Genomic DNA, 9,165 nt, shown 5'->3' with positions numbered 1-9,165 from the left:
GACACTCCTCCAGATACATCAGATTAATGTGCTGTTAAAAATATTCAGTATACAGAGGAGTAGGGAAAAGAAGGTGTGGCTGGAAGGGCTATCAAGATAAAAATACCAAATTAATTTCCTCACAAATAGACTCAAAATTTTTATTTTGAAAATCTATCACAATGATTTATTTCTACTTTTTGGCAGAAATTATCAAAATTTGTATGGAAACAAGCTGAGGAATTAACATATTTATAGTTTCAGAATCAGAATCAGAATCAGAATCAGAATCAGAATCAGAACGAGCTTTATTGCCAAGTATGTTCGCACATACAAGGAATTTGTCTTGGTGACAGGAACTACCACAGCACAGACAGAATGACAATGACAAGACACAGATGAGAAGATAGAGTATGTGAGCAAGGGATAAAAAATATTTAAAAATATAAAGTACCGAATATACAAAAAAATAGTACAAAAATAGTCGCTAGATACAAATGCAAGGGAGTGTAAGAGAAATGTGATAAATAGTTATAAATATAAATAGCATTATGTATTGCACGGTTTACTCTCTAGGGGAGAGATTTAGGTGTTCATGAGGTAGATGGCCTGAGGAAAGAAACTTTTCTTATGCCTGGCTGTCCTGGTGCACAGTGCTCTGTAGCGCCGGCCAGATGGCAAGGGTTCGAAGAGGAAGTGGCCTGGATGTGAGGGGTCTAGAATGATTTTGCTCGCCCTTTTACTGACTCTGGACGAGTGCAGTTCTTGGAGAGCTGGGGGGGATGTGCCGATGATTCTTCCAGCAGTCCGAACTATCCGCTGCAGTCTTCTGATGTCTGACTTCGTAGCTGAGCCGAACCAGACAGTTATAGAGGTGCAGAGGATGGACTCGATGACTGCGGAGTAGAACTGCATCAGTAGCTCCTGTGGCATGTTGAACTTCCTCAGCTGGCGAAGGAAGTACAACCTCTGCTGGGCCTTCTTCACAATGGAGTCTATGTGGGGCTCCCACTTCAGGTCCTGTGAGATGGTGGTGCCCAGGAACCTGAATGACTCCACTGTTGCCACAGTGCTGTTCATGATGGTGAGTGGGGATAATGCTGAGGTGTTTCTCCTGAAGTCTACGATCATCTCCACTGTTTTGAGCGTGTTCAGCTCCAGGTTGTTATGACTGCACCAGACAGCCAGCTCTTGGACCTCCTGTCTATAGGCAGACTCGTCGCCATTCCGGATGAGGCCGATGAGTGTGGTGTCGTCTGCAAACTTCAGGAGTTTGACAGACGGGTCTTTTGCGGTGCAGTCGTTGGTGTACAGGGAGAAGAGCAGTGGGGAGAGCACACATCCCTGGGGGGCTCCAGTACTGATTGTGCGAGTTTCGGATGAGAATTTTCCCAGCCTCACTATCTGCTGCCTGTCTGTCAGAAAGTTGGTGATCCACTGACAGATGGAGGTGGGCACGGAGAGTTGGGTTAATTTGGACAGGAGGAGGTGTGGGATGATGGTGTTGAAGGCTGAGCTGAAGTCCACGAACAGGATTCTCGCATAAGTCCCTGGTTTGTCCAGGTGTTGCAGAATGTAGTGCAGTCCCATGTTGACAGCATCATCCACAGACCTGTTTGCTCGGTAAGCAAACTGCAGGGGGTCCAGCAAGGGTCCAGTGATGTCTTTCAGGTAGTCCAACACCAGTTTTTCAAGTGACTTCATGACCACAGATGTTTCACAGAGTTTCCATCTCATTAGAGAATTGAAAAGGCCAATCTGAGGATTACGGTCTAAGGATTCTGTTTATTAACTAGATTCTTCTGAGTTCTGGCTGTTTGGTGATCACCATGGAGAAGGGTGTCGACCTCTGTCGATTGAACCACAGTCTTTAAATGTATTTGAAGGAGAAGATTGGTGTTTTCTCAAACTCAAACAATTGGATCTTCTTTGGCAAGTGAAATTCCACAGTCCTGAGGAGAGTCTGGAAGAGCTGACTGAAGTAGCAGATATATGTATAAACTCTAGCACACTGTATGGACTGAATTTCTGAGGGTGAGGATATTGAGTCCTACTTTTCCCAAGGCTTCCACATCTTTTTTTTTCATTTAGGAGGCAAGAAAGCTTCAAAGGCGAAGGGTTTGACGTCTCCTGTTAACGCGGCGCAATACTCAGATGCACTAAATGCCGTCCTCCTCCTTCTTGAGCCTTTGCCCTGGATTCAATTCCCTTCCTCCTCTGTACCAGTTCTTCATTTCCCTTCAGTACGTTCCCTCACTTTCATTTACAATTTCAGCTTATTTTTATAAAGCTTTGTAAGACAGAAGGTGGGGGATTGTAGCACACATCAACACTTGCATCTGGTTGCCATGCCTCCTTAACATAGAAGTCCTAGTTGCCATGACTCCCAGTTTTCAGATTTAAACCTCGACTTCACGGTAAGAAGATGTTCTCTGACATTAACAGAGGAAGATCATAACTAGAGACTCTAGTTCTGAAGTTTGAGTAACTACCACACATTTGACCTTTATTTAATCTTTTCCCCAGTCTATATTCCAGGTTTCAAGTTTATTGACATTGGTACAAGTACTGTGTACAAATATCATGAAATTCTTCTTGAATGCTTTTCCACAGACTATGGACAAAAACAACAGAAATACTGCACAAAACAAAACAATCACAATGACAGTGAGTAATGCTAATAACAATAACAACAGTCTTTTATTTGTCATGCACCACAAGGCAAGAGACAGAAAGTAGGACCTAAGTGCGGGATAATTCTCTTGTTCATCCAAAGCGCAAGGTGAAAGATGTGCTTGGTGACAGGCATGGGTCAAAGAAATGAGGGGTGTACCTTGTTCTGGGGGATGTCCAAGATCAGGTTTGTAGTTCAAAGCGGTGGTGGAAGATGAGGGAGTCGAGAGTTGGGGGCAAAAATTCAGGGCTAGGATGGCAAGGATTGCCAAACATTCATATGTGTTGGTGAGCACTGGTAACGTCACCAGGCATACACCATGTGCACTCTGAAAGAACAATAGAGCACATATAACTCAGACATAAATGGCAATAACAACAAAGCAGACACAAAATCACAGAAAGCAGACTGTTAATAAATTGTTCTGAAGTAAGCATTGGACAGCTGAACAGAAAAAAACAAAAAGATGAGCCTGAGGAAATACTGGGAAAATAAAAGCATGGGTTCCAAGTAGCTGGGGAGCAGTGGCTGCCCAGCCGTCTGGGCATTCCAGCATGTGTCTCTGGGCTGGGTGGGGTTCTTCTGTGGCTGACAAATATAGTAGTCGGTTATATAACGTTAAGTCAAGGCACTATAAATTAAAGCTACATTGCTAATTCATCACACCGATATATCACAACATGAATGGACTTACACAGGATATAAGCAAATCAAGGAGGCAGTTAGCGGCACAGCGCATTTTTGGGACCTTACACAGTGAGTAGCCCTATTGTCTCACAGTGTCTGGGTGGTGCAACAAAATGTGGGTTCGATCCCTACTCAGTCCGTGTGCAGCTTGCTTGTTCTCCCCATATCTGTATGGGTTTTCTGTGGATGCTCCGGCTAAGACATCCTGTTTATGTAGATTGGTATCTCTCAGTCACCCGTAGTGCAGGAGTGACAGAGTGTGTTTCACTGATGTATGGATGAATGACCTTCAACAATACATAGTGTTCATTGGAAGTTGCTTTGGAGAAAGTCATCTGCTAAATGAAGAAACATAGTAGATTGCTCTGTTGCCGTTCCCCTGAACTAGTCTCACATTAGATTCCATCAAACGTGTTGTCTAAGAAACATCAATTCAGGTTATTTCAAGTTGTTTTTTTTTTTTTCTTTTTTGCTTTTCACCATATCAGGTAAATCAAAAATGCCTAAAACTATGAGAAGCCTTTCTGCTTTTCCCTAGTAATTAGAAAAGAGTGTGTTTTTCTCGAGAAGACAAAAAAAGCACAATGAAGCACTGTCATGCTTTAATTGTCCCCTTTGAGACACACAGAGGAAAATGTAATCCTGTGAACTCATGAAAAATCACAGGGAAATAATGGTGGAAAAGTGCCTTTAACCGACAACAAGATATTGTTGTCTGATGGGGCGACTCGGTTCCATGACGTTCTTCAGAGGGACATTAACAGGGAGCTTAATCCCATGCATGTCACAATACAAGAGTCTGGAAAAAAATGTAAAAAAATTAAATTTATGCAATGACATCCTTCTACTGAGGATAAGCTTCAGTAACATTTATTACTATTTATTCATTTATTAATATTATTTGTTCATTCCAATGAAACAATATTATGTATGCATATAATGGGCCAATTCTGAGATGTACAAAAAAGGGAGAATATAACAGAAAATATCATTTTAATAAGGAAAACTCTTCATAACACCACATATGTAAAATGTGCTATATTAATCAAAATAAATTGAATGCATCTAATGCACAATATTGCATTCTGTATAGCTGAGTATTTCACATGAAACAAAAACAGAGTCATTTTTCAGGGGAAAGAATTGAAGAGTGGTAACAACAGAGTCATCTCTTCTTCTTCAGCTTCCCAAAAGTTTTCACATTGACGTTGAGCAGTGGTACTTGCCTCCCAACACTGAGCTGTCTGGGGAAGAAATTACTCATCCAAAGCACCCTTAAAGAGCCTTGGAACAATTTTATCGTCAATTAATCACAACGTTCACAAAAAGGACAATGAATCATGCTTAATGGCACTTTCTTTAATGGATACTACGGTTCAAAACAAAATGCCATCAGATGTATGAAATGCCAGGTGACAGTGAATGTGAACTGAAACGTCTTCATAAGTTCCTAGTTTCACCCTAGCTAAAAAATATGTACAGTAAAAAAGAAAACAAGTGGAAAGCTTTTAGACAAGGTCTGTGAGGTTGATTACAAGACCCAGTGGTGATTTCTAAAGTCATGACCAGAGGTGGCTTGCAAATGTAATCAAGGAGACATTGTTGTAAGGCAGGTTACCTAGCAAAGTGGCTAATAGTCTTGTCAGTCAGGATTTCTCCCAGAGAATGAGAATGGTGGGAGAATGCAGATGCCACCCGGACTTGATCATCATCAGAAAATGGGAAATAACATGGTGAAGAAAAGGGTAAGAAAATAGCGAAGCTGAAACATATGGACCCTATAGAGAAGGATCATTGATGGACTGATTGGTCGCTGTTCCAAAAAGTCTTTGTTTCAAGGTGTTCAAGGTGATCTGTATCTTCCAGTACATCATATCTTATCTAGTCATCCACCTGGCTGGAATCTATTAGGACATAAAATGGGCTGGAAATCTTAACACACACACACACACACACACACACACACACACACACACACACACACACAGTGGCTGAAACTGCTAGTCCCAAGTGGGGTCGCAGGAAGCCAGAGCCTAACCCGGCAACACAGGGCGCAAGGGACACACCTAGGGAGGGACGCCAGTCTGTTGCAGGGCACCCCAAGCAGGATTCGAACCCCAGACCTACCAGAGAGCAGGCACAGGCCAAACCCGCTGACAGTGTTCTGGCCTGACTTCATCCAAGATCTATCTGTTTGTTTACCATTTGGTGTACTAAAATGTCTCCTCCATTATCAACCTTCTCTAGATGAGACAACACATTTTATTTAGCTGTCTAAGTGACAGCTACCCACATTCAGACATTAAAAGCAATGCTGTACTGTACTGCATCAAATGCAACCTGGCTGTCAGCATGTAGAAGAAACAGTGGCATGACTCTAACTGCTGCAGAGCAATTCAAAAACAATTTGTACATATGTGTTCCCAGGGATAGAGTCAGCAAGATGCTGCTGCCAAGGCTGATGAGCTCACTGACAGTGTTCTACATGGCGTATGCAGTGGGAGTCACTGAGACACATACACATCCTGTCCTTCCTTTGGAAGACTACCTATTAGATTCACTTTCCCTCCAACACAACTTATCGTTAAAAAGGATGCCTGTGTTAAAGCGCTCTGTGTCACTGTGTGAGAAGAACGCTCTATAAAAATAAATTGAAATTGAAATTGAAAGGACTAAAAGAATCAAGTAAGGAATTTGCATCTGCATGCTAGAGGTCTCTCAATTAAATCCTGATGCCTCATTATCATGCTGAAATTAGGGCATCTAGATACGCAATTGTAAGTGTACAAGTAGGTCTGAATCCCTACTGGAGACTTGCAGGCAATTTGAAGCACACCCAAAACTGACTGCAGATGAACTGATTGACCAAGTGAGTGACTGGTCACCTCGCCGATACGTTGCTGACACAACATTAATATTCAACCCAGATAGTTGTGGAGAGATCACAGAGGTGCATCCATTTATATTCCATTTATTCAGGCAAAGTTCAACCAGTGCTGGGTATCTTAATTCTGGGGCCTTCATTTAATCTAAACTGTGCCATTTGGAAGAAATCATTTATGGAATGAAATGGGATTTATGAGAGAAAGGGGCTTGAATGAAAGGATGTTATCAAAAAGCTTGCATCTTGTCTTGGTGCGACCTTGGCAAATGTAATCAGCCATGTCTTATCATGAAGTATTGTTTCAAAATAGACCCATTACTCTGGATTTTCCATGTCCATATCCCTCCACACCCCCCCTCAAAAAAAATAAAAAAAGAAATAAATAATGGATCTGAAGTCATTTATATGATTGTGGGAATACCATATGATGTCTAGACAAACTGTACAATGGGCAAAGAATTATAAGCTAAGACCAACTGCTAAATGGTTTGTGTTGTTTGCTCTTTTCACTCTCCATAGGGACAGTGTTGGGGAGGGAGGAGGCAGTGATTTTCCCAAGGACTACCAATCTACAGTTGATTACTTTTCCACTGCCTACAGGTTTCCTACCCAACTATCCATTTGTGTTTTGGGCTGTAAGTGTGTTTATGTGTTGTACTCCCTGGTCCTTTAGAGAGGAGTGATGATGCTACCATTCTGTAACATAATGTTTTTCCCACCAGGGCATTCTCTGTTTCCCATATTGGCCCCATCATTCACCCATGTGTGCACATATACGTGTTGGGCTCCTGTGGAGGCTGTTAAGCTGTGGCCTAGTGACCCAGTTGTAACCCATCTGAGGCCTACATGGACATGGTGGATTGGAAGAAAAGATTTACCCTCCTGAGATCCAACTATTCATTGTTGTCCATTGTACAATACATTTTTTGAGATCATCACCCAAACTGCTATAATGCTTATAGTTGTTATACAGGATATTCTATACTCTTAAATGATGGTACATGTTATGGTGTGGGGCTTGGATGACTTTCTAGGAACCTGGGGAATAATTCCAAAAGCCTTGTTGGGAGGATATTTCAGTTCAGCCTTGCTATCTTTCCTACATGTGCTGACACCAGGGTGAGATGGTTTCAAGACTGGACACGTATACCAGGCATTACTTCCTTATCACACAGATAGCACTCATCAGCTGCAAAAAACCCAGTGGTTCAGGGTCCGGCTTGTGTGCCGGCTGCTCAAGCAGCCGATGCGGACACACGAGGCCTGGCCCCTGAATTCCATTGCTTTCGCTGCCACACTGTTTGATGGCTTGTCAGTCATGCCAGGATCTGAAGGATTGTGTTCAAACGTGCTGGTTTCCCCAATGTCTGCTTTCATTTTGCCTCTGTCAGCTTCCTGCTGTCCACAACTTTTTCCTCCCTGTTTGATTCTGCTTTTCCAAGGCTATTAGTGAGGGAGTTTTGTGTGTGTGGGGTTGGGGGGTTCATGTGTGTTTATTTACCGAATTCCTTTTTTACAAGCAAGGTACACATACTGCACATACTGTCTGAAACCTCTTGACCCAAGCAGGGTCATAGCAAACTGGAGCCTAACCTGGCAACACAGGGCACAAGGCTGGAGGGGGTGGGGACACACTCAGGACAGGACAAGCAAAGTACACACACACACACACACACACACACACACACACACGCACACACACACGCGCACACGCGCGCGCACACGCACATTTTCAGAACCGCTTGTCCCATACGGGGTCACAGGGAACCGGAGCCTAACCCGGCAACACAGGGCGTAAGGCCGGAGAGGGAGGGGACACACCCAGGACGGGACGCCACTCCGTCGCAAGGCACCCCAAGGGGGACTCGAACCCCAGACCCACTGAAGAGCAGGACTGTGGTCCAACCCACTGCGCCACCGCACCTCTTATGTATATATAATATATATATAAAAAAAATCCCCCATTCGCCCCCTTTTTTGCGGGCGGTCTTACTTCTTCAAGCTCGGGTCCTCTACCAGAGGCCTGGGAGCTTGAGGGTTCTGCGCAGTATCTTAGCTGTTCCTGGGACCGCGCTCTTCTGGACAGAGATCTCGGATGTTGTTCCCGGGATCTGCTGGAGCCACTCTCCCAGCTTAGGGGTCACAGTCCCAAGTGTTCCGATTACCATGGGGACCACTGTTGCCTTCACCTTCCACGTCTTTTCTAGCTCCTCTCTCAGTCCTTGGTATTTTTCAAGCTTCTCATGTTCTTTCTTTCTCATGTTGCCATCGCTTGGGATGGCGACATCTATCACTACGGCTTTCTTCCTCTGTTTGTCCACCACTCCTATGTCCGGTTGGTTAGCCATTACTAATTTGTCAGTCTGGATCTGGAAGTCCCACAGGATCTTGGCTTGGTCATTCTCGACCACCCTTGGGAGTGTATCCCACTTTGATCCTGGGACTTCCAGCCCATACTCGGCACAGATGTTCCTGTACACTATGCCAGCCACTTGGTTATGGCGTTCCATGTATGCCTTGCCCGCTAGCATCTTACACCCTGCTGTTATGTGCTGGAGGCACAGGGGCATCTTTGCACAGCCTGCACCTGGGGTCCTGCCTGGTGTGGTAGACCCCGGCCTCTATTAATCTTGTACTTAGAGCTTGTTCCTGTGCTGCTATGATTAGTGCCTCTGTGCTGTCTTTCAGTCCAGCTTTGTCCAGCCACTGGTATGATTTTTCGATATCAGCCACTTCTTCAATCTGCCGGTGGTACATACCGTGTAGGGGTTTGTCCTTCCATGATGGGTCCTGTTCTTCCTCGTCCTCCTTCTCGGGTTTCTGCTGCCTCAGGTATCCACTAAGTATCTCATCAGTCAGGGCCATCTTCCTGATGTAGTCAAGGATCTTTGTTGTTTCATCCCGGATAGTGGCTCTGATGCTCACTAGTCCTCGGCCTCCT

This window comes from Scleropages formosus, chromosome 11, assembly GCF_900964775.1.
Source record: "Scleropages formosus chromosome 11, fSclFor1.1, whole genome shotgun sequence".
NCBI lineage: Eukaryota > Metazoa > Chordata > Actinopteri > Osteoglossiformes > Osteoglossidae > Scleropages > Scleropages formosus.
The sequence above is the reverse complement of the archived record's forward strand: the minus strand, read 5'-3'. Positions refer to the sequence as shown.